Below are 27,870 nucleotides of genomic sequence, written 5' to 3'. Positions count from 1 at the left end.
AATTTAATAAACTGAATTTGATGGTACATTTCGCGAATTTCGCGAGAAAAAAATATAGAGACATACGGTCTGGACGACATGCCGCGTGACTTTGCATTTTGATCAACTCATCCCTCGCGCGTCCATGGAATCGAATCGACGAATCAGCGCGGGAATTTTCAAACCACTTTCTCGATAATTTGCTTGGAAAACGTGGGATTCTGCGATGAAAGATATTTTTATATTTATTCAATAAAATATTTTCGCTCGTAACTTAATGTTTTTTAGCGGAACTCTAACTTTCATTTAAATGTTCCGATTTTTAACTGGCTGTCGTTGTAAATAATAAATAATAATGAATGTTAACAACATACTTTACGTTACAACTCTTATCTGCCACTTCTTTAAAACATATTAGTATCTCGAAGTCGCATCTTCTATAGAGATAATGATACGTATCAAGACATCTAAACAACCATTGGTCTACCTGTAACCACGTCACCTGAGTTTACGTCAGCGACGAATTTTAGGAGTCGTGGATATTATGTTTGTAGCTTCGGGTATCAATAAGGAGACAAATATTCTTCTGATAAATTGTTAAAAAATACGCATGTGTGACCGATGTCCAACCTTCATGGTGTCTCACAGCGCATGTACAGTATCAAAGACATCTTCGAAGTCTAGCTATGTAGTGGTCAAGGTGATGACTCTTCTGGCAAGAGAACTAACAAATGAGTCAAATAGCTCGCAACACTTACTTCAGCGTAGCATCTCGAAAGAACAAAACCATCCAGATAAAATTTATAACCGACACAATTCGCGGATTATACTTGTGTTTCGAATAATGCTATAATCAAAATTATGTACAAAAAGAACTATTCTCGAAGAAAACAAAATTCCATCTGTACTTCATTTCGAATGACGTAAAATTTTCGAAACAAACTCAAGAGATTTTAGATATTAAAGCAAGAAGAATCGTTTTGACGTTCATAATTTTTTTCTTGCAACAATGTCCCAATTGCCGATCTTAGCAGGAAGATATCACGCGATTTTTGTGTTTCGACTGGAGGCGTCAATGAAAATACCGAGGCAGGTGTCACAGGGTAAACTTGCTTCACTATGCGATAAGATAGGTAGTCCTAACCGCCTTATCATGAGCGACCGCCAGGGTAACGTCTAGCCACTCTAAACATGATGCATCCGTGCAACCGAAGTTCAGAGTAACAGTATGATACATCCACACGACCAAAGTCTTTCTCTCACTCCAAGAAATAAAGGGGTATAAATACTCCTCCCGAAATTACCAAAGCACTCTGCAGTCTGCAATATTCTACCCTAAACCTGACATCTATCGTTGTGAACAATTGTACAAGTTTGTATAAATAAAGGGTTCGATCTCCTTTTTCGAGATCGACATTTATTCAATAAATCTTTGAATTATTACCCTACACAGACATGGTTAAGAATGTTTAATTAATGTTAATTTCGCATGCGCGAAATATTTGACAGTCACCGGTCTTTTTCCTTCTGTTTCCCTTCATAATAGAGTTCCGTTGATTCTTCAGAATTTCTGGACTACCAGCAGCAGCCGTAGTGGCGGCAATTAAAATCTTTAAGCCCTTTAATCGTTGAGCGTGACTGCGTTCCGAAGTGGAGGGACTGCTTCGACGTCGAATTCACAGCTCGGCCCCGTAGTTCGCGGTGGAGGCATAAATGAAAACTTTCGCGGAAGGGTGTTCCATTTTATCGAAGATTTTTAAGTCTTTCATTCTTCCACTCGTCGGCACCTTTGTTGTCGAGTATTATTTCTACTAATTAAGTAGTTTAAGTTACGAATAGTTTTAATACCAATGAAAAATTTAAGGACATTCCTTTGGAGCAGGTATGGTCAACAAATCGGCCGCGATCGACCGGTCGATTTTTGGTCGATCATAGTCGACAGGAGACGATTTCAACACGCAGACACAACTTAACCGTGAGTTATAGAAACAAACGATCGTTACTCTTTTAGTATCATAGTAACTATAAATATTATTAATAAAATATCATGTTGGTTTAATACCCCCTCCCATATTGTCATTTATTAATACACAAGACACATGTTTGAATGTGTTGAATATCGAGATTTTAGTAGGTAGATCGCGACAGATTTTTAAGAAAAATAGTTGATCATATAATGAAGTTGGCTATCCCTGGCCATATTCATAAGGTAAACTGCTTTTTTTGCAAAATTACGTACGTTCATCGACTACTTAGCATTAAATTGAGCTATCGGAATGAAATCTTTTGCATCTTCTACGAATAGTCCATCGATCGGTCCCATTTGTAAAATTTTTCGTATTTGTTCATTAATATATGTTAACTATTGTTATTGTAAAGAGTTTATCTTTCTTAAATTTCGTTTATGTGTTGTCAGAGATAATTTCAAAATAGTAATCTGGCCGAGCTTTCTTAAAATTGCATTTGTAGCGGCACATGAGTTACAGGACAATTCAAATCATATTGTTGTTTTGCCTTGGAGTATCAACATCGTTAGGAAACACGTAATGTAATAATAAATAAACTCCGGGCGAAACAATGTTGCCGCTACGTGCAACCGTCGAACAAAGACGAATTTGAATTTTCCGACTCTCCCCCGACCAGTATAAATACACTCCTCGTCAAAGAGATAGCCCATGTGAGCTATCTTTAATTTTTCAATGACGCGTGTAACGTTTTTCATCTGTAACGTATAATATCAAAACATTATGAGCTCAGGATATGCGGCTTGCTGAAAATAAGTCACAATATCGTAGATGTTTTTATACAAACAAGAAAAACTATTCCAAACTAAGGTCGAAATAATAGCACACTCTGTTAATATATTTAGAAATTGCTCAATAGTTCGTGATTTATCAACGAGAAAAGATTACAGTATATATATTATATAAATTTGTAAGTATGGGACGCGGAAAAAGATTAAACGAGTCTGAAAAAAGCCAATTCTAAAACTAAAACAGAAACAGTTATCAGTAGCAAGAATATCGGAAGTAATAACAAGTCGTGAAGTAATACACAATTCCTTAAAAAATGTTGAAAATCATGGCAAAAAGAAAAGTACTGGTCGGCCGTCATCGTTATCCGATCGTGATAAGCGAGCAATTTTGCGTGTAGCTTCCAACTCGCAGTTCAACTCGCTTCCAACTCCAACGCAAACAATTAACGAAGCAAATAATGGAAAAATCTAGTGTTAGTGTCAGTATTTCAAGCGTTCGCCGAGTTCAACTATCCTGCAAAAATATCAAGAGGCTAAAATTGAAAAAGAAACCTTCGTTAACAACGAAGCACAAAGTAGAACATTTATGCTTTGCAAAAGAAAGAATGCATTGGAAAAAGAAATGGAGAAGCGTACTATTTTCAGACGAAAAATATTCAACTTGGATGGTCCTGATCGGTTCCAATATTATTTTCATGACACAAGAAAAGAGACAATGTCAGCAATTCGACGACAAATGGGAGGAGGTAGCGCGATGGTTTGGGCCGGCATCGGTTATTTCGGAAAGCAAGTATCAAGTTCATCAATGGGAGAATGAATAGTGTCCGATACATAAATTTAATCAAAGAACAAATACATAATCATGCAGAACGCATTTCTGGATGTGATTAAATCTTTCAACAAAATAATGCACCTGTACACACATCAAGATTGGTCCAATCATATTTTAATGAAAATAATATATCTATTTTGCTGTGTCCTGCACGTTCCCCGGAACTTAATATTATTGAAAATTGCTGGGCAGAACTTGTTCACGGCGTATACGCGAATGGAAAGCGGCATAAACGCGTACAACAATTAAAAAATGCAATTGTACGCGAATGGGATACGTTAAGTCAAAATTACATCCAGAAACTATATAAATCTATAGCAAATCGTACAATAGAAGTAAAAGAAAATAAAGGGGGATGTACCCATTATTAAATAAGTATATACATTTGATAAGTAATTATTGTTAGTTACAATTTATGTTGATTATTATTTTCTTATTGTACATGTGCTATCATATCGTTCTTAAAATAAAACAATTCTTTTTGTTACACACTAAACCTCATAATATTTTTAATTATTTTCAACGAACCGCATATCTTGAGCTCATAATGTTTTGATATTATACGTTACAAATGAAAAACTTTACACGCGGCATTGAGAAATTAAAGATAGCTCACATGGGCTATCTCTTTGACGAAGAGTGTGAACGGACGCGATCGTAAGGAAGACAGTTATCAACCAGCTATCAGTTAATCGTGATCTTATCAGTTAATCTTATTTTGCGACTTATACACTGTACGAGCATCTCAGCGAATATTGTCTGTATATTAATCTATTTAATTATTTTAAATATACTCGACGGTTTCAACAGCGAGTTATCTCGTCATTCGAACCAAACAACCAACCAGCCTCCAAACATTTCTCAATATAGGCTTCAATTTATGGTCATGTTGCAGGAAAAATTCATGCGGATTCGTTTTCGACTTTAAGTCTACTTCCATTTCGAAATGATACATGATACACTATTAAATTATAGAAATATCCTTCTCTATCACTGTTCGAACTATAACTTGTTCCTTATACGCACGCACCCCACACAATTTTTAAATCATTAATAAGAATTAAAAATTGAAAAAAATAATAAACAGATAGGAATAAATGACCACCTTATTAATGATAATGAAAACTATTTTATATTGGCTTCGTAATATTGATCGTTTCATTAAAAAATGTGAAATGAAAGAATTTTTGCCAAAAAAATATTGCCGACTTCGAAAATCGCTAAGAAGTATAAAATAAATTCTATTTTATTTGTATTTTATTTAGACATATATGCAACAACTGTTAAGATTTCTCTTTTACTTACTAAACAACATATTAAATATATAAATATATAGTCTATTCCCATTTTTAATTGTAACAATTGTATCTTAAATTAGCGACAAGTTTGCTATATATATAATTTTATTAACCTGTACAGTATCAATGCATTTGTATCTGCAATGTAATTTATATCTGCGCGGATTCAAGCGGACTTCTTGAATTTGGTCACTATTAAAATACATTCTTAGTGACTTTATGTTACAATATATTGAAATTTAATGCAATCAAACATAAATTTGTTGAAGTTTAAATAATACAAATATGAACGGATTGAAAGTTTTTAGTATGACGCTCAAGCATTGACATAGAACAGCATTTTGCACCGCCTTCGAAAACGTTGCAATATATTTAATATGTTGTTTAGCAAGTAAACGAGTAATTGTTACGCATGTCTATATAAAACACAAATAAAATAGATATGATTTTATATCTTTAAGTACTATTTTATATCTTTAACTACTAAGTCAGTAATATTTCTTTGACAGACAAATTTTTATTCCAAAATTCTGTTTATCACACACGTATTTATCTTGATTACGAGAAATCGCGCAAGCAAATGTAACACGATATCGTTTATCGTGTTTGAGTAGTATCAATTCTTTGGCCTTAATATCTAATGGTTCGATCAAAGAGATTCACTTTTTCACTTTATTGATAGAATATTACAGTGTCTGGAAACATTGACCATCGTGGTAGTTTATTAAGAAAATATGGTTGGAAGCTCGGGAGAAAAAATTTCCATCGCCCAGAGAATAAAATTGAGGAACTTCATACAGTTGACCAGTTCGACCTTTGACATTCGCTGGTAACATGACATTTTCGCTCAATATTGAAAATTCATGTTCTATTTTTAACACGATGTATTTTTATTTAGAAAGAAGATGTGTATCAATTTGCACAGCTGAGCACCTTCCAAGAGAATAAGATCAACTCTTACATATCAATACATTCATTAAATTTCATCTTTAAACTATAAACCACATAGTTTAAATTTATTATTTTATTACTACAAATTCAATCATGAATTTTATCAAAAGTTATATATCATATCCTCAATAATCATATCATATTAAATGTTTTCACTCGTCAAAAGGCGATGTTAAGGGTTTACGATTTTTAGTAATAAAAACCGAGTCGTCTGGAACTTCATTCAACTCTTGTTGCTTATCTTGATTGAAAATCGAGAGCGTATCGTGTTTGTTCCACTTAGAACGCCACGTTGCGCCGCCAATCGGCTCGGTCATATAATCATAATTGTCGGCGGTTAATCGACGCTATTTCACGTAAACGAAACGGATCATTGCTCGGATTCCAGGAGAACAATTAATCTCTGTCGGAGTCTCAGATTAACCCTCGTCCAGGCTCTCTCTCTCTCTCTCTCCATTTCGATCTCGGTTGCTCTTTCGCTTGACTGCCATCGTAAATAATCGTCGAAAGAATGATCAACCACTTCTTTCCACCTCTCTCCTCGTCGAGAGGATGCTTTCAATACTTCCGTAGGTGATTGACGGTCTATCGATCATCTCACTTGTCAAGTTTGATATTCACGAGCAACGCTGGTAACGATGTCGCGCGAAATAGCCCTGCTTGCATAACGTATATTAATGGCTTGTTTATTATTAACGTGGCTAAATGTAACACCTCCTCTGATGGCTTTTTCTGTTTGTTGTTACCTGGATCGAATTATTGTAGGCGTTTATGTGGTGAGATTTATCGATGTAAAGTTCATTTTTCAGGTAAGATTTGATATCATTTAATAAGTGCTTGGCGTTCATATGTATTATGTTTTTTTTTTTAATAAAGTTTATAGGAAGAGAGAGAGAATATTAAAATAAACTGTTCAGAAGCCACATTGATCAATTCCAGCATCATCGATCAGAAAATCGTAACGCAGAAGAAAAATGTGTTAAATTTATTTTGGAATTTGCAATTTTATTTCATCTTCTTATGAATATATTGATGGAATAAATTGATGAAAGTAAGTAATTTATTTTTGAAGAATTGAACATTAATCGTGTACCTGTGTAATAAAATTGGGAAATTGATAAAAGATGGAGTTGATCAAAATTTGGCTTATGAGAAGCCAAATAATTTGGATCATATTACAAAAAGCAAAGGAGAAAGAAAAGATACTACACTGAGAGGACAAAGGAGGGAAGAAAGAGAAAGACATGGAATAAATAAAAAGGGAGAAAGGACAAAAAAGGGAAATGAGAGAACAAGTAAAAGGGAAAGGGGTAAATACTACAGGATTAAAAAAAAATGTCAGACAAAGCCTTTACTATTCTGAGAAAATAAAAGAAAAGCAAGAGGATAATGTATATCTATAAAGACTAATTTTAAAAGAAATAGAGTTGGATTAGCGTGACACTGTCTCAAATACAAAAATGTACTGTACATTCATTTTATTCAAAAACCTGGCTGCTATATAAGCTTTCTACAATACTATTCAATTGAAACGTATTAATTTGTTCAGCTCCATTACGAAATTATCTAGGATATTCGGTCTTGATGATCTAAGCATGCGAAGAATTTGAGCGATCTGCCAACGCAATAGCGTTGTCGATTTATTAGCGCGAAATCGAGTGAGCCAAGGGGCTCAATCCTTGGAAGGAGGAACGGAGAACATGCCGAGTACTCGAGACGCGGGAGAAACGTGGTCCGTGTCGTCTGTAACATTCGTCTTCGGTGACAAGGCAGCAAATTGCTTTTGAGACCGTCAAATTAATGCCGGACAGATGCCCAGCTATTACGAATTGTTCCCTTCTAAGAAAGTGTGCATATCTTGAACAAGTTGATTGTCTGAACTAAATCGTTATTGCGATGTAGTTTCATTATGACAGATACGAAATTTTCAAAATGATACGAAAATATCAAATTAAAGTATGATATATGATAACTTTTTTATATATACCATATCTTTAAATTTAGTTTAATATTATATCATATATTTATTCTTGTAAATAAATACAAGAAATTTTAGTCAAGACAATATATATGTCGGGGCCTTTCTTTTGGAATTTTTAGGAAGACCCCCAATACTTTAATCTAAATTTTTCATTATAGCTGTACTTAAATAATAAAACTTAGAAGTAGTTGTTTATGATTTAATTCGATTATGTGATTTAGGACAATAGGCTTGGGCAAGTAAGTTGAGTTCTACTTGTGGACGAGTAAGTTGAGTTACACTTGAATTGTGGACCAGTGAGTTCAGTTCGACTTGGATTTTGGAAGAAAGCACATTTGCTACCCCGTTGACCGTGGAAATCATTGCCATTAGCATCTCGAGCATCTAATTACCACGGTTACTTGTCAAATTCTGTAATAATCCTATTTGTACTAATAAATATCTTCTCTACTTCATAACAACAATGTCTAATCCAAATGAAAATTCGTTACACGCCCCTAACCCTAATGAGATCTCGACATATATACAGGGTGGTTGGTAACTGGTGGTACAAGCGGAAAGGGGATAATTCTACGCGAAAAAAGAAGTCGAAAATATAGAATAAAAATTTTTCGTTTGAGGCTTTGTTTTCGAGAAAATCGACTTTGAATTTTCGCTCGGTACGCGTGCACTTTATCACGTCTCGTTATAAGGGATCTCACTGTAGATCGTTGTCTCGATGGATATTATTGCAGTTTAAGTTTGTTTTTGCCGTAACGGAAAATTAGGAATACATAATGAAATAATATGAAGTAATCATAAAGTTTATTATTACAAAAATTGCTGGAAATGTTGTCCATTCTGCCGAACACATACTTCTGCTCTTCTAATTAAATACTATGAACACTTTCTAAGTCGATTTTCTCGAAAACAAAGCCTCAAACGAAAAATTTTTATTCTATATTTTCGACTTCTTTTTTCGCGTAGAATCACTCCCTTTCCGCTTGTACCACCAGTTACCAACCACCCTGTATATGTACATATAATATATACATAGAAATAAAATAGAATTCTTCTGTCAATTGTCACATTTTGCATACAGATTGGAAACTTATATTCATCGTGCAATCCAGGTTCTTAATTCCTGTAAATATCTCCTGGTATAATCGAAATGTTCCAATATCCTGGAGTCCATAGCAATGAAAATTTCATGATGAAATTCAACTCATTTCTTGGTGAACGCATTGAAACTTTCTTGCGTAGGATCTCGCGAGTTTCGCGCGAACATTCTGCCACTAATATTCGTAAGTCAGGTGGCGGTAGCGTGTTTTATCGGGCGATTAAATTCGACGCAAACGGCCGATAAGAGTGTGAGCACCGGAAGTTTAAGACGACCTCGATGTATCCAGCTACATTCGGGTTTCGCATACCATAAGATTTCCCATGAGTCTCGTCGTTCATCCGGACTCGAGGTGACTATCTCTCCTGCCTTTGCCACCAAGCCCTTACCTTCTCGAAACTTTGTTTTGATATTTGAAACAATATCCCCTCGCTCGGAGGACGCTTCTTGTTTCTCCATGAGAAACGTTTCGTGTCTTATCGCGGAATTGCTAATAAGTACCTGGACCGAAGGAGGTCGCGCCACGGAATTCTTGCTGGAAGCTCGTTTCCTGTTCCACAGGTCTCGTCTCTTCGTTTTGCCGTAAACTCAAAATTTTGACTTGAATAAATGGCCTTCTCTTTCTAGTATCGTGAAACCAAAATTTTCTAACCCTGTTATCATGCAAATTAATTGCTGTTGGAATTGTAAATACGTTTCAGTTTTTTGGAGCGAAGTACACATATATATGTACATACATATTCGAAGAAGCTGGTACGGAAATTTGAATATTTTTATGTATAGGAGTTTTATTGGATTATTTCTACACAGGTAATGTTGTTTGATCGTTGATGTATTATTTGATAAGTAAATTTAGTGAAATAATTGTTGAATTCAATTCAATACAGTATTATATACAACTTGACGACGCAGAAGAATTTAACAATACGAAACTTTCGCTCTTTCGCTCTTTAACACTCGAAACTTGATCACTAACTCCATACAAAATTAACTCGAACACGCATCTACTCGAGTTTCGTACGGAGAGCACGTTTTAATTACATTGACCGCTGCATCTTTCCATGCATTGCTAACATTTGAGATCCAATCGTTCAAACATTTCTTTACAACTCTCTGATTACTAGAAAATCTCCTTAGAAAACGCAAATCACCCTCTAATCTCCATTTCCATATAAATGAACTATCCAACTTAAACAAATAATGCCTTAATCTCCTGAAAATTTATCGAATCTCCAATGTAACCAACTGAATCGAAACAATCAGCCATTCCGAAAGACCAATTAATTTCGTATACTCGATACCAATCCATCACAATCAGAATTCTTACCCGCAATCCACATCCTTACTTCAACCCTTCCAAAACTATATCACCAAATAGAATAATCCATATTGTGAAGACGTAGCGAGTGGCCACTCTCAATTATGCTATTCGATTGTTAAATGTCATCGAGTGAAATTTCCGTACACGAGACACGTTCAACGAACAGCCGTCAACGTGATATACGTCCAAGTTTCACGCGATTGAGATTCAACGCGTTGCCATCTATAATCGAGTATATGCTGAACGGAAGGAATCCAAGCTGACAACGAAGGAGGAATATTCGAGTTGATTCTCGCAACGTCGTTGCCCGAGGGTTCGAAAGCCCCGTTGTATGTACTCGAAGTGACTGGGTGATAAAGTGAATCGAGTTTTACACGAGTCTGACCGGTCTGGTTATAATCGGTCTAGTAATCTAGTAGCCGTTTTATATAGGTTGTATCAGTAGCGTAGAAGAAGAACAAACGTGAAAATAAAGTTGAACTCGAGGGTAAGTAGCCGAGTTGAACCGATAGAAAGTGCTATATTCTTGCGGGGAGGGTCGTAAAAAGGTGCCTGGTGTCCGCACGATATTTTTAGAGTTTGAAATCCTGGTCCCTTCGAGCTTTCGATCCATCATGTAACTTCCACGTTCGATCGAACACTTTTAGCTGCTCTCCGAAATGGGAAATTTATTCTTATTTAAAATGGGAAAGTTTCTGTAGAACGCAGTTCTGGTGAACATTCTGAAGAGTACGTAATTTAGTTTCGTTGGTCCATGGGGAGGTGAACGCATGACATAGGGGGATGAAAGGCATCTGGAAGTATAGAAGAGCAGAACAGAGTTAGCTCTACGAAATATTGTTAGAAATAATAGTGTAGAGAGTGTGTTTCGAAAATTTGTCATGGTTCGAAGCGTTTTTGGTTAAGGATGGAACTTGATAAAGTCGAAAAATGCACAAAGGACCAATTTTTTTTTTTTGGAGTTCATAATAATTTAGTTTCGTTGGCCCATGGGTTAATGGACATACGGTAGAATTGAATGATAGGCATCTGAAAATATGGAAAAATGAAACAGAGTTTGTTGCACGGCAAATGATCAGAAATAATTTAGGGCGTACCTTTAAAAACTCTTCGCGATGCAAAATGTTCTTCGTCAAAGATGCTATTTGATAAAGACGAAAGAAGGGAGTTTTACAAAAGGATGAGTTTCGTACCCACTGCTCCCTTGTTCCTCACTGTAAATAATAACGTTACGCTCCAGTATCTTCAACTGACTTATTTGCACGGTCTATAGAATAATATCGTCATGCAACGAGGCTTCGTGTACTTTTGTTTAGAATTTCATCTAGCAGGAATTACGAAAACTGAATGAATCTTTTTTTATATGACGGCAGAGTTGCTACTTTTCCTCGGGAAGAAACTGTAATCTGCTGTGTCTCTACATGTTCCGGCTGAAATAGATAAAAAATACGAGCCTTGAATGATTCTCGTGTTTTTGTTTATACGATATATCAGAGAATGCAGTTGAATGAACATAAACTTGATTATTGCAGTGGTACTTGTCATTTAAAGTTCTGATTGTTATGTGCTAGAAAGAAAGGTGTGGGCTGCTTTATGGTTGAGTCTGATCACTAGCTACGAATCATTTACCCTCACTGTAATTTTATTTGAAATTGTTGAAATTTTCCCTGTTACATGCAAGGTTACAGCAGTTATTACACTAATATTTATGGTTATTCTCACTGATGAATCCCTGATTTTGGTCCATGTAATATCAATCTTCTACATAAGAGTTCTTCAGCGTAATTACGATAACAACATACGCATCATTTTCAATCTCACAGCCGACAATATACATAATTTGGAAACATTTCGGTCACTCTTACCTGTATAATGAAGTATTCTAGAGTGAAACTAGTTGAAGATAAACTCATTAGCTGTCAATTAATTACCATTTGGGCTTTGAAAGATTTTTAACGTGTACATCTGTTAATCGATTTTCTCTGTTATGTACAAGAATGTACTAACTATTATATGACCCATTAAGGAAGCAAATTGATCAATTTTATTTATTGAAAATATCGTGATTCTAATACGACAATACACGATTAGCATTTAATTATTCAGAAACTTCTTTTTCTGAAAATTTTTTATATTTCATAAAGGAGTACGTAATCGATGTTCAATTGTTTCGAAATTGTTAAAAAAAAGCCATTTAGAAGTGAAACTGATCAACTCTGTTTTCTGAAAGATTACAAGATTTTAATAGAAGAATACATCATTAGCGTTGTATTATCCAGAAACCGTTAAAGTTGGTTAGCTCATATATTATAGAATTGATTGAACACGTTTGAAGGTCTATTTATTAGGTTGTCCGAAAAATGCCTTTCTTTCGCAAACGTGTTTTTTTACAACAGTGCACCTTCATACAAACGTGAAACCAAGTCTATGAAATGTCGCGGTGTTTATCTCAACAGAACAATAATTCGACAAAATAATATAAAATAAAAAACGTTGTGCGTCTATTATTTTCTCATGAAACGAAATAAACTTTTCCGACAACCTATTACTTTCTTCCTCTCAAAGATCTTTGTAATCTTTTTTTTCGTCGCGCGATAATATCGAAGTTAGCGACTCGTCGCGATAGCTTAACCTGTTCTGCGGTGATGAAGTGTTTCTTTTCAGTTTTAGCCAGTTAAACTACGAAACTCGTATGTTTCTCGTTGTTCGGCTTCTCGCGAATTTTACCCCGACTCCGTGGGTAGGTTTCGCGAAATTACTTCGCCCCCTCGCCCTTCTTGTAGGCTTTCAGGATGAAACTTTGTTGTTAATAATTTCTCTATAATCGTTTGAATTCCTTTTTAATAATTATCACAGTTAATTTCTTGAAGTATATGTCACATAAATTGCTAACGTGTATATTTAATATTCTGAATAGTATATATATTATAGTATTTTCAGAATTAATCCTTTGCGGACGCGTGTCAACAATATCGGCCCGAATCTGCTCACAGTTCCGGACAGTTATTTTGAAGTGGCTGGTGTATGTCTATTTTTCTGAGCGATAATCTTATGCCTATTTACGCATAGATATAGTTGTTGAGAATTTTGGACCTTAATTGCCGAAATAATGGTATAGGAACACTAAATTTACACTTAGAATTTATATTAGAATAGTTATATATTTATTTGATAAACAATTTCAAAGATATTCATCGATACACACTTGCACGCGTCTCACCTTCTTCCATACCTATTTTTAGACTATTAACCATAATTTTTATTAGTTTTTTATTATTTTTAAGTTTATTATTCATTTTTTCTTACTTTTTATTAACCATAATATTTATTAATTTTAATTTTTAATTTTATATAGACTATTAACCTATTTTTAGACTATATACCATAGACTATTAACTGAATAGTTTACATTCCTTTGTTTTCAAGGCGCCGCGCACACACATACTTCCACACACTCATATTCACATACATGTATCACTACTACGCGGTCAATCTAGTCCAGCACATAAAATTATACATATCTCAATAACAATAAAGTAAAAAGTATTATGTTATGAAAATTATACATCTTTGGAGATCTTATCTTTCGTTTAACGTAAACTCGCGATGCAGGATGATGATCGAGTCAGAACGAATTTCAATCTTTCAATGGCACTATCAGATGAATCAGAAAGCTTTTTATATGTTTTATATTTTTTTTATAATACTCTATACACGATACCTAAAAATTCCAGAAAGAACATGTTCGATAGTGACTGATTAGTACCAATGACGAACATTATTTTGAACCTGACAAGATAGAAGACGACGACAGTGCTTCAGACAGTGGAAATGAACTCCGTTCAACAATAAATCTGCTCAGGCGTTTCAATATTTCTAGTAATAGTGACATAGATGATGAACTAAATATTGATGAAATTAATACAAACCTCGACAATAAATAACGCAAACGTTCAACGTATATATTTTCCCAACTGCGCGCGTCAGTACAGTGTCACGTCGGAGACACGTGGAGTGGGAAAATTAAGAAAATCACTGGTCGTTTCCTCGCGTTGCAGTTCGAACGTTTCATAAATAAGGTAAAGAATTGAACTTTAGATATATTTGGTAGTAAAATTTATTGTATGAATCCAACAGAGTGTCGGTTCAGAATTATAACAGAGAATGTCGAGATCTGATTTTAGGGAAGTTTATATACTATATAAGTTTATATACTATGGGTTTGGCTCCTATGGAGGGAGTGTCGTCGGGGCTGTCGCCGGGCCCAGGTCAGAGTTGGCCATGCTGTTACTGTTTTCTGATATTGGAACGCTCTCTACGTTGTTGTTTCGATGACCTGCGGGATGTTTGTTAGATCCCCTTGGTTTTTCTATCGCTAATTTATGGCTCTGTAACAACTGCAACGGTAGCCATCAGTGATTCATGTTATCAAGTTTTTTAGAATAATTAAGATATGATAAATTTCTAACAATATGATTTAGATAACATTATCAGAAAAAAGTGCGCAAATACAATAAGTATAATAATTTGCAAAAATTAAATTTTATAGTATAGTATATTTCAGTTTATTGCGGCTCCCAGAATAAAATATATGTATAGAATAAAATCTGCATGACAATCATCGTACTAAAAGACGTAATTTGCTTTAACAAATTACATAAATTTATGTATTATAATAAATTGGTTAAATTAGGTTTCGTTATTATTCTACGATACTCGTTTTATGATAAATCCCTTTTTATGTATTTATTTGCAATTATTCACGAACGATGCTCGCGTAAAAATACGCGAAGTGTTCTTCTACATCGTACGAAATATTTTCGTTGCCGAAATATTTTCGTTATATTGTTAACTACGAAGCATATTGACCTATCCATAAATGGAATACGATATTCTGTTTCACGAGGTATAATATCCCATCGTAAAGCGAACATATTTCCGTGACAGGAGCGTTGAAAACGTACACTAACCTAAGGAAAAGTGTTTTTACGCTCGAGAAACACAAGGAATATTTCGAGTAATAAAACTGCGTGAGGTAACCCGGGTAGAGAGTCGCAAGAGAGAGGAAAATACCCCTGATGTTTCGTGGATCTTAACCTCCATGGAAATCCTAGGCGTAATGGCATTTCCCTGTAAAGAAAGAAAGAAAGAAGAAAGAAAAAAAGACGGAAGATAAAAGAAAGGAAAGGAAAGAGGACCTGGTCCAGATGAACATTCTGCGTCATTTTTCTCTCGTATCTCGCCGCGAGGCGAATTTCTCGACGCGGAAACACGGAGAAAAAGCGGCCGGTGAACTTTCATGCGTCTTCAGCTGCGGAGACTTTTTCCACGAGTCGAAGCTAGGCGAGTCTGAAGCACTTTGGCCCTGTGTATCGACTTCAACTCGAAACTTCTTTCCTTGTTTTCTTCTTTCTGTTTTTATCTTAATTTTTTTTTTTTTTTTAGATTTCGTACGTCACTTCTGGTGCATCGTTTTTCTAGTCGACTAAAAAAGGAAGAAATTTAACAGGTTAACGGCACTCGAGAGTATTGCGCGACCAGGTCGCTGTTACGTTACGATTGATCGTCCCAGAGAAAACAACAGGAAATGAAAAAAATAAAAGAAAAGAGGGGCTAGTCACAGTTCGTGACCAATTCCTTCTCGTATCCCGGTCCACTTCGTTTTCCGCCGCACGGCGGAGAGAAAAAGAAGGAGAGAATTGAAAAGCGTCCAAAAAGGCCGATCGAACCAGCCGGCGTTCTTTCGACGCCAATAATGGCCGTGTCGCCCTTGTTCCTGTATAGATTTATCATCCGACTTGATGGCTGGCTCAACCAGGAAACGTACGTTTCCCATCTTACTCGCTGGATACTCGTTTCAGTTTCTACAGATTGGGCAGTTCTCTTGGTGGCTCGTGAAGTTATATATTATATGGAATCGAACATTTGTTATGGTGGGATTCAATCAAGTTTGAAAACGTAGATTTGGGAGCAATTAAAGAATATCGTAGTGTAATCGAAATCTGTAGCGAATTGCACGATTTTCAAATCTACCATTATTTTTTATTAGTGTCGTTTCTAATTTTGTTAAATTTGGAAGAAATACAGTGGTTATATCATGAACCTTTGAATGAGATTACATGTGTTGCAACTCGTAAATAACCGGACAACTTAGCCGATTTGTAGTATAGGTTAATGGCAATCAATTATTTGTCGATAGATAATCTTTATCTTTACTAATAAATCGCATCATGTAAAAGTAGAAACAAATATTCAGAAAATTTTAAGCGAAAAGTATATATTTCAAAAAGAAAGAAACAATTCCAGATATGTATTAACGACTGATAACCTTGATTTATCTTGTACGCCAAGATTTTGGAAACAGAAAGCTGGATTTGCATGGCACGAGAAGAAATCGTTCACTATTCAAGCAGACAAGAAAATGACTTCGAGAGAAAACATTTGGAGGTTTCTTCTCGAGTGAATAGAAGAACCTGTCGAAAAGAAGAGTGATCACATCGTACTCAGCATGATGTTGCTTCGTCGCTGAAATCAAAATTGTCGCGAACTTTTACATTACGAGAAATGAAAAAGCTGGTCTTCAAGAGAAAGACGTAGAATCAACAGACATGTTTCTACCTCGACGATTACTTTACTTAACAAGTTGACTTCTCTAAATATGTTCCTTGAGTCTTCATTAATTTCTTGATGATTTACAAACAGCATCAAGACCCGTGTTGGTTTAACTTTCTCTGAAATGTTGTCAAGTTACTTCGAAGTTGACTGAGGTATCAATTGTTTCTGAAGTGAAATATCAACTTCGCTTTGTGTAATTTTTGGATCAGTGAAATATACTAAACCTCTTACCATTCATCTAAAGCATAAACATTTTAATCATTATCTATAGTACTTTACTAAATTAGAAACTTCTCCGGCGAATTCCGGCAAATAAAAACCAGCAAAAGACTTTACATCTTATAGGGGTTGTCCAATAATAGTAATATCGACGGTTTTCTAAATCAGAAAAAATTCTGAAAAAACCCTAATCTTATAAATTCTCTAATAGCAAATTCTCTACCATTTTTGTAAACCACGTATATAAAAAATCTATTCATCATTTATAAGAATTATCCGATATCTGACCACCCAAGTGTTCTCTACTTTTTAAACCATCCAGTCACTTTATTGTCCAGCAATACCTCCTAGCCACTGTTGTGTGTTCTTCTCAAGCTGTTCTTCTCTAACCACTTCCTCCTTGTTTATCTGATTGGTTTTCCGTTTGAAACTAGTTCGGTCAGTTTCCTTTGAACCGCTTAGTCTTCGACGTGGACTCGTCGATCGAACATGATCCAGCTAACTATTTAGGAGACGCGCTGCTTTTGCCTTAGTTCAAAGTTACTCTTGGAAGGTTCCTCGTTTGTTCCAAGCGCCAATTGCATCGCGGGAAATTGAGTCTATATACTGACGTTGACTGAAACGATCTTCTGTGTGATTGATTGCTTGGCGTTCAATTCAATTCAATGACTGCCAATTGAGTATGAGAGATAATATAAGAATGTTTGGCTGTAAGTAGATTTTTACTCGTTGACTATAGAATAAAGTGAAAAATAAATAAAATTATATTTCACAATGAAAAGTAAAAGCGATTTGGAATGTATATGTAACAATGTGTCTCGTTCGACACGAGTCACTCAAGTTCTGCCTCTTTGGAACTTTACATCAATTCACCTTCCTCCAGTTCTTTAGCAATTCTCATAAAATCCTTTCACTTTTCAATTATTGGGTTGGCAACTAAGTGATTGCAGACTTTGTCAATACCACCTAATGACAAAATCCTCAATCATATAATTGCCAACCCAATATATCATATTTTCAAAGACTTCACAACACACATTCTTACTACGTGTATCCAAATTTCCACGTCACATCGTGTATCCAAGCCTATTCCTGCATTCTATGAATTCATTTGCTATTAGAAATATAACATAAATTTTTATAACATAAACGTTTTTTGTTGTATAGAATGTTGAATATTACTCTGTACATATTATTGAGAAAAATATTAGGTTGGTGTGATCACTAGTTCCTACATGCAAAGTTGGTGCGACTTCTAGCAACGCTCTTCTGTTTTTGGCATCCGCCACGTGTTAATTATTATCGGTGTGTTCTAATACTGTACATGGTGGTGAAATACAGAATATAAAAACTGAATCTGTGTGAATCAATTAAATATCAAACTCCAAAACCTATTTAATAACACATATTACATAATGAATATTACATACATGGTTACGTACATGAATATTACATAATGTACCGTGGTAATAAATTGAGAATTTCATAAAGAATGGAGTTGAGCAGTTTAGCTTTTCAGAAGCTCATGTATAAATACCTACGTTTCTACTTTCCAAAAAATATCTACATATTCTTATTCATTGCAAGGGCAATAAATCTAAATTGGAACTGAACAAAGTTAAACAAGGAGTTCGTTCCACTAGAACCGCGATTTTCAACCGACGTGCCACAAGAATTTTGAAAACATTTGACAATATCTGCTGGCAATATCTGATTATTTAATCAGGGTCAGTGACCTCTTTTCCCTTAGTTTGTCACCTAAAAACGACAATAGCCGTCCGGCGTGAGTGCTCCGTAAGTAAATCGATGTGCTCTGTTATGAACCGAATATATTTTTTGCTCTGCCTCAGAATGTTGATAATTAGTTCATGTAATCCATGAAATAAAAGAGGTTTAAACTCACTGTACTATTGGGTTGGCAACTAAGTGATTGCAGATTTTGTCATTAAGTGATATTGACAAAACTCGCAATCACTTAGTTGCCAATCCACTAGATATTTTGTCATTATTTATAATATACATATTTTGTTATTAGATGGTATTGACAAAATCCGCAATCACTTAGTTGCCAACCCACTAGATAGATACGCATGAATAGGTAACAGCCAGTTCAGAGGATACAGTTTTTTGACCGTCTCAATAATTTTTCCGAATCACCTTATACATCGACAAAATCATGCATATGAAACGTATGTAAGTATGTGCTACTATGTACAGAAACAAACAATTGTCGGCGAACGAACGATTCGTCGTTGTTTGGGAGCTAAACATGCAGCGAAAACACAGAAATGTGTGACCGCTGCTTTCGATTGTTAATGATTCGGCAAAATTACCGAATCGGTGAAAAAGCTGTATCATCCGAACCAGCTATAAATTCGTAACCGTATCGAGACGCATCGCGTCCAATAAATTTCAGGATCTTTCTAACCGTTCCATGCGAGCGGTTTCCGTTTTATTGTCACCGATCTGGTTCAGGTAATCAGTTTCCGTTAAATCGAGCAACGAAATGGGCGTCCCAGTAGTCCAGTTCCCTGGTGTAGGGAAGCAGGATGCGAGACGAGGCGGACGGCGGACAGTGGAGAATTTCCAGCTCGATGCCGACGCTGTGAGCAAGTTAAAGCCATTAGCGTTCTATTTCGTCCAAACGCAAATACCGTGTGTCAGCGTCTCGGTCGCGTCGCGCGTATTGCATGATATCGATCGACTGATCAAAGGAATCCCGGAAGTTTCCTTGAAACGAAGGGAGCGTACGATTCTGTGAACGTACAATGAAAGAGAAGCTTTCGTGATATGGATCGCTGGATCCACGGTTTCCTATGGAGCAACGATCGATCTTGGTTTCTTATCGTTTCACTGGGAATGAGATCGGGGATGAAAATCACGTGATTATGTATATTTTGGGAATTATGGAGTGAGATAAATGAGATACGTATCTTTTGATGATCTGTGAAGTTTTAGTGAAAATTTTATGAAAATCTAGGAGGGCAAACAGAAGAAAGGAAAGAGCCAAGTTAAACATTTATGTTTTAGGAGTTTCTTTGAATAATATAGTGTAGAAATGGGAATTGAATGTGAATGTTTATCCCGAGAATTGAATTTAGAGTGGTGAAGAAGTGTGAAAGCGTGGCATTCTTGAAATTAGAATATAAAAAAGATGTGAATGGTTACACAAGGTTTTGGGTAAATTTGCTTAAATAAAGTGAAAGAGTCTTTAGAATAAAGAACATGAAGGCGAACAAAAAGTATACGCTTTAAAAATTGAACTTTGGGGAAAGTGGAAAAACATTGAATTTTTAATATATAATATACACATACGTGTGTGTATACAGTTAAATTTTTTAAGCGTATACTTTTTTCCTCAACCGCATATTTTTCATTCTAAAGAATCTAAAGACATATATAATATATTCCATAGTATGGTATGAGGATTACGTCGAAAGCGTGTTGCCTGAAAGGCAAAAAAAAAAGGATGTACAAAATTAAGACGTGATATAATGAATTAAACTGTTTTAGAATATATTCGAGACTAGAGTAAAATGTTAAACTCCTCTAAGATGTTCCTCATTATCACTGCGCATCACTCCAACTTGCTTTTAAAGGAAAATTATTTTCATTGAGCTTACAAAAGTATCACGAAAGTTGTGTATATCTACACACAATTACGAAGGATAAATTGTCGAGCGAATGGATTTATAAAGAATATCTTTAACGGCGAGCTAATGTAGAAAAGTTCACGTAATTTTCAAACCATCGTACAATACTTGACGGGAAAAGTAAGACAGTGGCGAACTTCGTCGAGTATAGGCTGTCAGCAGCAGCTGTGATATGATCGCATGCTCTGTTACTTTTAGATCAGTGGAAAGTGGCATAGCGATGATGGCGGATTTCTCCGATACTGTTCCTTCATATACGCGATCGCTGCGATCAGAAATGGATTAGGACATTAGGGAATAAATGGCGTGCACTATGGAGTTATCGTTTTATTTTGATCGCGGTATCGTCGTTTTTCCCTCATATTGCTCGACTGAAATATTTTTATAGAAAGTTCAACTTAATAATTGGATTTCCTTGTCTACTGAATTTTGAATTGGCTGCAATTGAGTATTTTACATTATGGTATTTTTTCGATTCGTAAAATCTTACGGTTTGTCATGGTAGACTTATTTATTATTTTATTATTAAATATAACAGTTAATATCTCGACTAATGGTTACTTCTCTTTCTATTAGGTCGTCCGAAAAGATTCTTTCGTTTTATAAAGAAATAATGGGTGCACAACATTTCCCGTTTTATATTATTTTATCGAATTACGTATGGTCCATTTTGTTCTATCAAAATAAAGATCACAACGTTCGACAGATTAGATTTCATGTTTCTATAAAGATGCATCGTTGTAAAACATGGGTCTGTAAAAGAAAGACATTTTTCGGGCAACCTAATACATATAAGACTCACAGAAGCTATACCGATTACTAGATTGAAGATGCAAAAAAATGTGTAAAGTGTGCATCGTATGCAAAGACACGTAAAATATTCGAAGTTAGGTACTCGTGATAATAGTAGGTGAAATAAATCTTATTCCATTTATTTAATCATATTCGTAAGCATATAAATTTGCATAAAAATCTACAGTCTACTCGTCAGCAACGTAAATTGAAAAGTATTGAAAGGTGATAATATGGTAAACAATATTTTGGGGAATTCATCTGTTTGAGATAAAGAAATTTATGAAAATGTAACTCGTAAATAAATTTATCGAAAACGTCTCTGGGCGATGAAGCAGACAAATTTATCGTGTGTCAATATTTTACTGTGTTGACTTTTATTTGTTATCTTGCCAATTTCGAATTTCATTCTTCTTTGTGTCCATAATACAAAATACAAACACTATGTATGCCCATAGAGAGTCTAAACATTTGTAGTCGTTGAAATTAATTATGCGAATGTTTGGACAATACTGTACCGACAATAATTTCATCGGTAATGTACATTGGGCGCAATAATAGTGTTAGTAACGTTAATTTGTCGGAATGCGGCATTTCCGCGTTTCTGTGCAACCGTTTCGATATTCATACCACACCATGAAATAAATTTTATTTCTTACTACCTTTAATTACTGTTACTTTCTTCCGATCGTCTTCCAAGATAAGACAAAATAACGTTTCAACAAAATAGAAAATTAGCACTTTCCGTGAACGAAAAATTTAATTTTCTCTCTAAGAATGACCCCTCTAGGAGTGTTTGCACCTAGCTTGGTTATTAATTATCATTTAAACGAATTAAATAACAATATCAGTCAGATAATACTGGAGCATAATGTACATTCTGTTTTCGAGCGTCATTGAAAGCAAAAACGCAGCAGTTACGTCAATAGTAGTATTGAAATAATTTTCGTCAAATAATTTCATCAACAATTTCAATAATTATGGAAACATGAGACGCAACATATGTCAATGGTAATTAAAATATATTAACGTTACAACTATCGACAACTGAGATATAAAATTATATGAAAAAATACACAATACAAGGGAAGAACAACCCTTTATCCACATAGCGTATAAAAAATCATCGAAATTTCCAGAAATACATCGTTGTAAACGCTTCTGATGATCAAAAAATGAAAATCTTCGTTATCTGTTCTTAGAATCAACGGTCCGTACCACTTTTTTATCTGGAGGAAACATCCATAGAATTAGCAGATTTCAAAGTTCAAATTAAATTCCCTGCGAAATATCTTATTTGAGGAATCCTCGTTAACAACGTCGTCAGCATCCAGCGTGAATAAAGGTTTCAACGACCCCTGTTGAATTATTCGTATATTTCACTTGGAATTGTCGATAACGGGTCGATCGATATTGTTGCACCTGAATCAAGAAGACGCGAAAGCTCTCGCAAATCAGTAGTACCGCCCTGTTCCTTCATGGAATCTCGTTCCGCCAATTCAATAAATTGCATAGGATATCGAAGCAGTACCACGACGGCTTATTGGATCTTATTACTAGTCGCTACAAAAATTGCCTCGTAATATCGAACGTCCGTACGAATCACGCGATTCGCGGCGAGGATCTTCCGTGAAATTATCGGAATTCTATTTTGCAATTAACGGCACTGAAACCTATCATGCGGATCAATTTATGTGTATACTGATTACCATCGCTGCACAATTTTTTTCATTCTGTTATTCGATCATTCTTCATTCTTTCTATCGCTAGGAAAATTATTGAATCGTTAGCCGACCATTTCGAAAATTTTTTCGTGCTTTAATTGTAACGCCAGTTATGCAGAAATCGTTCGAACGCCACGTTGATGAACGGTATAAATTGAAAACTAGGATACTTTTTAAAATTTATCTTGAAATTTTATGCTAATTACGACATTTTTTCCTGATAAATTCGTTTCATGAGAATTGAATATCATTATGTAGGTATTTGGGTAATAAAATTGAGAAATTACAAAAGATGGAGTTGATTTGGATTCTGGAGACTGAATATCGTACCAATTTTATATTACTATTTACATTACTAGTTAAAAAAATTCTACGTTGGAAAATATTATTTATTCAAGGAAATATAAATTACTTGCTATATATAATTATACAGCTATTTTAATTCATGACGTTCTTCGAAATATTCTAAACTTGTAAAAGATTGTTAATTGCAATGAACGCAGTAGGTGAAAATTCTTTTCTTCTTTTTTTCGTTAAATGTGTTCCTTTCAGTTTCTCTAACAAACAGAAATATTCTTTATCTTTAAGAATGTAATAGATACAATTGACTGGCATAAGACCAAAACTAAAATACATTGAACTCAATACAACAAATTAACAAGTATTTTTATGTTGACGCCGGAAGAAGTTTTAACTCAAACTGTCTTGGCGATTAACATTCTACCACTTAGCGAGAATGGAAATTCAACAAGGAGAACTAGTGAAGCGACAAAGTTTGAGATCCCAGCAACTGCGCGCGAAAATGTCAAACACGATTAGAGGTATCCGCAGTAAACACGAGTCAAGGAATTCCCTTGGGTCGCCAAATGATGCGGAGAACCCCAAAATCGACCGATTTGAGCTTGGCTTGCTGCTAACCCAAGCAATTATCAACCATTTGGACCCTTAACGATGCGGTTTTATTCGTATTCGCAAGCACACGTCAAAGTCTAGTAATTGCAAGACAAGCAGTCTCTCTCGAGATACCTTCCTCTTCTAGCGTCTTACTTTACTCTGGTTTGATCTTCCCGCGATATCTGTTTTTTTACATAGACTCTTCCGTAATTCTCGGTTTAACTTCGTCGCTTTAGTCAGCTTAGTCGATCGCTGAATGAACAAGCAACTGAATCGTTTCATCTCACGGAAACAAATTTTATGATCGTTTTCAATCTGTTAGGCTATAATATAACGGACGTATATTCGGAGGAATTAGCATTCTGATGAGCTCGGTATGTAGATAAATTTTTGTGAGCGACGTGCAAATTTTTATGCAATAATACGAGATCTAAAGGCTCAAAAATGCATAGAATGCGTATAATATTAAAAAAATGTATAAAATCTCCAAAATAGTATTCGTTACAATTTTGTAATTAGTGAACCAAATTTAGATTTCATTTCTTTACTTGTATTCGTGAAAATTGAAATCTGCATCGAAATTCCCAGTCTAATTATTCATCTATGAATCACAGTCTTTGCATGTTCTATTCGTCAGAACGCTAATTATCCGAAACCCAAAATCTTATTATCGAAATGTAATCATATCCTTAAACAAAACTCAAGCATAGCTCGAATTAAGAGGAAGTCTGCCTGGGTGGCAGGTTATGGTAGAAAAAGGTAATGGAATTCCGCGAGTCAGCAGTTTTACGCGGTTACATCTCTTTTCGCGAGCCATGCCATATGAGCCGAGTGAATCAGTCCGTGGCGCACGTTACGCAAACAATCGTGCGGTCGGCAATAGGATAAAGCGGATCAATTGTTGAGTAACTAGCCTAACAGAGAACAACGAATAAAAAACAAAAAAGAAACAAAAAAATAAAAAAAAGGAACGATAGGAGAAAGAAAAAGCGAACTCGCAGAATTAGTAAACGAGCCTGTCTGTGTGTGGATATCGCGTAGATATCACGTGCATATTGATTTTTTGGGAACAACGACAATTAGCGGTGTCGGTCATTGACAACGAGCAATCGAATAGGGAGGCAGAAAGTTTCCAAGAATAGACAAGGTGGCTCGCATGTATACGCGCTTGTACACGCGTGGCCTGTCGTGTTAGAGTTCATCAGCGTGATTGGTGTGCTTTGGAAACGAACGGACCGCTCTTCGACCAGGACAGTTCACCGCGGAATTCGCAATGTCTATGCCCGCCATTCTCGTGTCGCGCGCAGGTACGCGCCCGGTCATCTTCGTGTAAACGTAAATGCACGGATTTCCAGACTTCGATGCCCATGGCATTTTCCTCGTGATCCAGGATGAAGCAGCTTTGTCGAGGGATTATCAGCGATCCTCTCGCACCTGCGAATATCGATAACTTCCTCGTGGCCTGGTCTGTGACGTTGATTCGCAGTAACGTAGCTGGCCCGATGGACAGTCGGCTCTCCCGGAAACCCTGGCTTTCGAAATACCGTGGTTTGGACGAACAGTAGAATAATATGTTTCGCCAGATTCTCAAAGTATAATAGTTATGGGCTAGTCGAGGAAATGTTTCTGTCTGATCGATACGATGTTTGGCTTATTAGGCTGAAGATGTGTGTCCTATTCGCGATATGGATCTTTAGTATAATAGATATTGTAGGAGGTTTGAGCTGTACAGTGGTCTTGACTCGCGAAGTTTTGAATAAAATAAGGAAAGTCGTATCTGATAATAGTAATGTAGTAATGGTTAGGCACCAAGTTGAAGCTGTTACCCTAGATTTTCTTTGAACACTGTTTTTAACTCTTGGTTAATTGTCGACTTTTAATTTTTAACTTAATCTCGTACACATTCTTCCCAATCATTTAAGTTTAAACACGAATAATCTTTCTGTCTGTATTCTGTATTTTCTGAGTTTGACCCATAAAGTTTTCGTTGATCTCGTGACCCATAAAGTAATCTCTTCTTTCATGTCTCCAACACACTAAGCCAGATATAAACATACAGAATTATAAAAAGGATACAGGAGCGAAAAAGGGAAATGGATAAAAGTATAAGAGACAAAAAATGATCACAATGACCAATTCATAATTTGAATGAAGGATTTTCTACGAAATATATGGTTGAAAGCTTATTTCTTATTTCAATTTCCTTTGATACAAATCCAATCTACTCATCAGTAATTCTAGCGTTAAAACGCGAGGCTTTTAATTACTGCTTTCAATATGATGGGCAGGATATATTTAACCTACATTTGCAACGTTTGCCATCAAGAATGTCGGTATAATCGAAGGATATCGAGAAAAGAGAACTAAAGACGTTGAAAATGATACGTACGTATGTGCATATATATGAGATGATATTGAGTGTAGCGCGTTAAATAATCACTCGGTGTTTAGGTCAACAATATATTTATTGACAAGTGTCTTCTTTTGATCGCGTCGCGTATCGCTCTCGGTTTCGCTAGTTCGTCTCGCTGCGCGATTACAATTCGCTTCCTGGTTCAAACTCGACTGTCGATCGGATTCAATTCTTTTCTTTTTGTCACCCCTCAATATCCTCATTATCCACGCCTTTATTAGGCGTCTGCGACCGTTGCCACGCACGCCTTCTTCTCGAACATTCGACGGAAGCATCGTTGGGATATTGTTGGCTCACTAGGCACTTCGTTTCAGCGATATACATTGTTGCTGGGTGCTGCCACATATAGGACACGATCATATCTGAAGGGAAAAGCTCGAAGTAGAGTATCTATTAGGTTGTCCGAAAAGTGTCTTTCTTTTACAGGCACGTCTTTTACAACAACGCATCTGTATACAAACATGAAACCTAATTTGTCAAACGTTGTGATTTTTATCTCGATAAAACAAAATGGATCGTACGTAATTCGATAAAATAATATAAAACGGAAAATGTTGTGCATCCACTATTTCCTTATAAAACGAAAGAAACTTTTCGGACGACCTAATATAGTGTACAGTTTTATCTCGGGACAGGGTCATCGTTGAATCGCAGGTAATACTCGAGCCAATCGACCGGTTGGATTTAAAACCAATCGGTTTTAAAATTCTCGGTTTCCAGTAATAGAGATAGATCGAAGTTAGCTGTTAAGTTCGCTAGATCTCAAGACGATAAAACGAGCATTGTCGGAAATGAAGTGTACCCAGGGTATCGATATATTCCACCTGTTAAAATGAATTTCTGGGTTTGTAACGCGAGTTATATGCCGTTTCATAGCGTGGCAACCAAGACGAAACGAAATACAACGAGGACAAGGACGATGGGTCGATTCGTAACAGCAGGTGTATCATTGACTCGTGGAGATCTGAAATTTCACCGCGCCACAGGGGATGATTATACCCACAGGGTGAGAGACAATTGCATGGCATTCTCGTGACGCTATCGGTGTCGTGCTGGGTGCAGGTGTGGACGTATAAGCCGATCAGAAATTGTAACTTGCCTAGCATTGCTGTATCAACGGGAAACGGAGTCCGTACGTGATGTCCGACCAGGAATTCTAATTTCAAAATCCAACTGTGTAGCTTTTCGAATATGAGCAAAGTTGTCAAACTTTGATAAGTATTTGAACGCGATGTTTTCGATGTTTGGGAGAAACTTTTGAGACGAAGATATTAATATCTATACCGATATTCAAAATTATTAAAGGATTCGTTTTAATGTTACTTTGATTATTATACTCGCTCC

At 35.7% G+C, this 27,870-nt stretch overlaps 1 protein-coding gene across 2 annotated transcripts in view; it reads left to right on the top strand.

Annotated features, from left to right (window-relative positions):
* Nucleotides 1-27,870, top strand: part of LOC126919391 (uncharacterized) — a 389,648-nt gene that overhangs the window by 54,362 nt on the left and 307,416 nt on the right. The window lies entirely within an intron of this gene.

The sequence above is a fragment of the Bombus affinis genome, chromosome 8 (assembly GCF_024516045.1).
Source record: "Bombus affinis isolate iyBomAffi1 chromosome 8, iyBomAffi1.2, whole genome shotgun sequence".
NCBI lineage: Eukaryota > Metazoa > Arthropoda > Insecta > Hymenoptera > Apidae > Bombus > Bombus affinis.
Note: the sequence above shows the minus strand (reverse complement) of the source record. Positions and strands in the feature narration are given on the sequence as shown.